This window comes from Fukomys damarensis, unplaced genomic scaffold, assembly GCF_012274545.1.
Source record: "Fukomys damarensis isolate Sample0158 unplaced genomic scaffold, DMR_v1.0_HiC HiC_scaffold_9, whole genome shotgun sequence".
NCBI lineage: Eukaryota > Metazoa > Chordata > Mammalia > Rodentia > Bathyergidae > Fukomys > Fukomys damarensis.
Window position 1 is genome coordinate 25,425,603 of NW_022900921.1, and position 5,148 is coordinate 25,430,750.

Here is a 5,148-nt window from a genome sequence, read left to right on the forward strand (position 1 = left end):
GCTTCAGAGAAGCAACATGGACTTAAAATCTGCCTGTGCTACCTTCCTGGTGATTTGTATCATTTCTTAGTTCAAAATTTTCCTACGCAAACTTCCCACAGCATCACCTTCCCTTATTCTTTGAGGATAGGAAACCCTGGTTTTGAGTAAACTCTTAACAATTCAGAACCCTTATCAAGGAGTACCAATTTGGGTTCTTATTAGAGAACATTCTGTTTTGGCACGCCTTGAAGCTTCTCAGGATATTTTAAGTTCTAATCTTTCTCTAGTCAAATTGGGTGTCACTGTTGGCTGAAGAAGTGTCCTATTGTGATTCGGTGTGGTGACCAGAGTTGGAAAAGTACAGTATGTCTCAAGGAAGTTCAAAACGAACAGCAGCATCCAAAACTAGAATGTGTGCAAACCACCAGTGTTTTGTATTGCATATAATCTGATTAAGTGTCAGAGAAAAATGCTGGGGGTAGGTGGGGGTGGAGGGTGGTGAATCAGGGAATTTGAATGCCAGAAGCTAAGCTTGAGCTTGCTTTATCCTCTTCATTGGAGTTCTATTTCAGGAGGCAGAGCTTTGATACCATAAAAAATATCAGTGTGATCAAGCAAATGTCACTGTTTTACAGAGATTATTTTCTGCTCCTCTCTCACCCACTTGCAGCACCAAAAGAGAGAAGCAGCCACACCCAAGAATGACTCCACAAACCTACTAAAGACAATGGGGTATTTGAAACTTGTTATGAAATAAGTTACTCAGGAAGATAACTCAGAATGGTAGTGGTAATCTGTATCTGAGCAGCCAGAATGATATTTGGTAGGATATAGTGAAGACCTGAAGCCTCTGTATTTGGAGAAAAGAAGACATAGCTTACCTCTCGTATCTGAGCAGCAAATGACATGGCCATTTGTGTGCTTAACTGTTGGGGGAAGGTTTGATTCCAGTGACCTGCGGGGAGAGGGTGGAAATGGGATGGGGAAGTGGAATAGCCTCAACTATCAGATGGCTCCCAACACTCCTGACTCTGCAGTTACTGAAGATTTGGTTCTAGAAGAGGAAACTAGTCATTGCTGAGCATCTGTTACATCCTAGGTACTTACATGAGCCAGGTTAAGCCCCCAAGTGTTAGAGTTCCCATGAAGAACTTGCCTATGGAGACAGTGGAAGACACCCAAGGCTACGCAGCTAAGACACAGTGAAGTTTAGTTCCCATTCTCATGTACCAGTCCTGTTGAGCCCCTGTGAACCTCACTGCCACTGGATTTGCAAGGATCGAGATTTCTTTTTAAAACTGATATTTAAAAACTTTTATTCCCAAGCCTAATATGAGTCCAAGTGTCATATTTGAAGGAATAGGGATATGGTGATGAAATAAGAGAATGTGAGTTTTGGTTGTGAGTCCTAAAATATCACATTTTTCAGCTAAGAGATTTAAAGTCATGGAATTGGTTAGCAGTTGTGGTTAAAGAGGTCAAATAGATGTCCTTGAGTTTAGTCAAGCCCAAGTTGCTCATATCTACCTCTACAGGTCTTATCTGCTGTATAGACTTCCCTTAAGAACGTGTTTGTGGTCCAGTGTTAAAAATTGGGTATACGAGAAGGGGCCAAGTAGTTGGAATGTCATTTCTAACCACTTTGAGAAAGTACAGGCTTTTTAGTGTATATTCTTTCTGTCTGATTCAACTTCCAGAAAAATGTTCTTTGGTTTAGGATAGGAAACAAGGAAAAAGGAGGACTCTTTTCTCTAGTAGTGTAAGCCTAGGACTCCCAGAAACAAACAGTTCTGGAAGTAGGAATTATAGTAACTACTGTATCCATGGAGTATTTCCCAGGTGCCAGGCATTGTGTTATAGATGTCTGTCATCTTTTTTTCAACCTTACCCACAACCAAATGAGATAGGTACTGTATTTATGCTCAATTTTAGTGACCAAGGTTCAGAAAGGTTAACCAATCTATAAAACTAGGATTCAAAACCAGGTACACAAATTACAGTTATTGTTTCTCCCCATTCCTTACACAAATTTCTAACCTAGAAAGGAGAAATGTATTAAAATTTCATTTTCCTCCTGCATTAAGAAATCGCCAAGAAGTTATATGGAAAAGTTGCATGTCATTTAAAAATCTCATCTAAAAATAATTTATCTTTCATTTGATTTGACAAGTATACCTTTAGCAATACTGTGACAGCTATTCTTTGTTCTAGTTATGTCATCTCACAAATTATTAAGAAACTAAGAAATGATCCAACTAACCAAAAGGTAGTGGACTGATGAGAAAGACATATACATACATGGCATATGAATTCATATATACACATATACATATATATATGTGTGTGTATGAGAGAATGTGAGTTTTGGTTGTGAGTCCTAAAATGAGATCACATTCTTCAGCTAAGAGATTTAAAGTCATGGAATTGGTTAGCAGTTGTGGTTAAGGAGGTCAAATAGATGTCCTTGAGTTTAGTCAAGCCCAAGTTGCTCATATCTATCTCTACAGGTCTGCTGTGTGTGTGTGTGTGTGTGTGTGTGTGTGTGTGTGTGTGTATGATTTTCCTTGTTGATCCAAGGTTTTACTTTTTTATAGAACTATTATTGAACAACACATTTTATACAGAAAGCTAAGCCTCCTCTATGCATTTCATCCTTTGATTCTTTGTATGCTCTTTGTAATTTCACAAAAATAAAAATCCAAAGGAGTGAGGGAGAGGCTTTGTCACTGATGTGTTCTTGTGAATTTTAAAGCAGCACTTGAACATTTCAGTTCTGCACTGTGATATCAGAAGCATCAAAATAGACCAGTAGAGAATTTGTATTCCTGATTTTCTATATATTTATGAAGGCAATAAAGCATGTGCCATTTTTAGAGCACTGGAGCTCTGGAATGCACAGCTTTGATTTCTGCTACAGCTTGAACAGCTGTTCTTGAACAGCTGTTCTTGAACAGATGTGATGCAGCACAGTACAGCCTGGAAGAACCAACTCTGAATGCCTGAACCTAGGTGTGTAGTAAAACATCCTTCTGAAGACAATGCTCAGTCTGGCCAAACAGAGTCATCATCAATTTCTTTTTCACCACTTAAAACATTCAAATTTAACAAAGAGCAAATATGAAATTTAAAATTGGAAAGGATGCACTTAGGATTAGGTTTTGTCCTGTAAGTGTCCTATTTAAAATCAGATCAGCAGAATCTCCCTAAGGGCTATTGCTGTAGAAGGTGATGGTGGGTTAAAGTAGAGAGTAGGGAGAATGGGGGGCGTAGGAGAGAAGGGAAGAAGAACTTAATTATCAAATATAATTTTGTACCTGGAATCCAATAGCAACACACACACACACACACACACCCATAATGGGATAGCCTTCTACCCTCCTGATCACATTAATCTCTGTCAGCCTGAGGCAATATTACAGTGATGCTGTCACCCATAAAGGGAGAAAATTGGAATCCTTCTTGGTTTTTCCTTATACTTACTGGATATTTTAATGTGCTTTTCTTTGAATCCCATACAGAGAACAGAGCTCCACAATATTTGGAAGTCGGGGTCTGTAATCTGGTCATGAGAGCAGTGAGAGCCATCTCATGCCCCAGCCTGTACTGGATGAATGTTGACGCATTATCACAATCATTGTTGCAGCTATTATATGTTTGGTTACAAATTTCCAGTTCTTGTGTTGGGTGAAAGCAGCAGTGAGGGGCAGGTTTGGATGCCCCTCTCCCAAGTTAATTTCCTCCTGTGGATTCTCAGTTGCACCCCCACACCGTGCTACACCGGTTGCCATAGTGACAAAGCACCACACTCCAGGTTGTTACTTGGGCTGCTTACTGCAGTGCCCAGCTTTCTCTATTTTTGGAGCAGGATACTCCTCCCACAGTGGGGATTCATACACTGCAGCAAAGTCTATGCTGCCAGATTGGAAACACACTCTAGCAGAGCTGTGTGCTAAGACTGGTTTCCTGTACACTTTGAGCCCAAAATCTTCCTCTTTGGAGAAAAAAAGCAGGAAGGAAGGAGTAAGAGAGGCTGGAAAGTAAACCTTGTGCCCCTCAGCTGACAGCTCAGTGAGACTGCCTTTGAGGAAAAATGGATTTTAGTTCCACAGTTATCTCCCCTTCGCATTCATGAACTATGCGATGTGGGTGAAAGTGTTTCCAGCACAGTGTAGGACACAGTTGATTTCAGTTTGGAAATTTGGCAAAGTGGAGTTTAAACCTCCAAGATTGGAATCACTATGGACATAGCTCCGGGTGAGATGGCTGGGGTTTCTGTCCTTGAGATGCCTCTGACTGGCTGAGTGATGTTGGCCACATGAAGTAACTTTAAAGAACTTGGTTGTTTGTTTATGAGTCAGAAAAGGCAAATATTGGTGGGTGTAGTAGCATATTCCTATCCTATACTCTGGAAAGCTGAGGTAGGAGGAGCTTGAGTTCAAGCCCAGCCGAGGCAACTTAGTAACTTGGCAAGACCCTATCTCAAAAAGTTCAAAAGGGCTAGGGAGGTAGCTCAATGTGAAGGCTCTGGGTTCAATCCCCAGTACCAATAAATAAATAAGTAAATAAATAAATACATGGCAAATATTATCTCTATTATTAGATTGAGGTAAGGATTAAGCAGGTGCTTATGAAAAATAAGCATTAGTGGCTCCTAGGATCATTTGCATTATTGAAGGTCTGAGAATTATTAGTCACACTTGAGGCAGGAAAATTCCTTCTCCTCTCTGAGATTATTACCTACATTGTTCACCTTCTGCTGTTAGGGTGGAACAAAAAACATGGCTTTGCTGTTTTCTAATAAGAACCTTCCAACTGCTTCCCACTGTCCTGGAGATAAAATCTGCAAGCTTCCTTATACCCATCTCCTCCGGGCCTCGCAGAACCTGGCCTTGGCCTCCACTCAAACCTCCTCCCATTTCCCCCCCTTGGTCATAGTCTATGTCCGCTCTGCAAGGACCACTCTTCATTCCTCCCATGCAAACCCTTGTCCTGGTGCAGGGTCTGCTCAGTGGCTATTCCCTTAGTGTGGAGTTACTTCTGGTCTCCACTCTGTCCCTTCATTCACTTCAACACGGACCTTGCTCCTCACTCATCTTTCAGGCCTTGGCTGAGATGTCCCCTCCTCCCCCTGAGAGTACGTCCTCAATGTCTTTTTTTTTTTTTTTT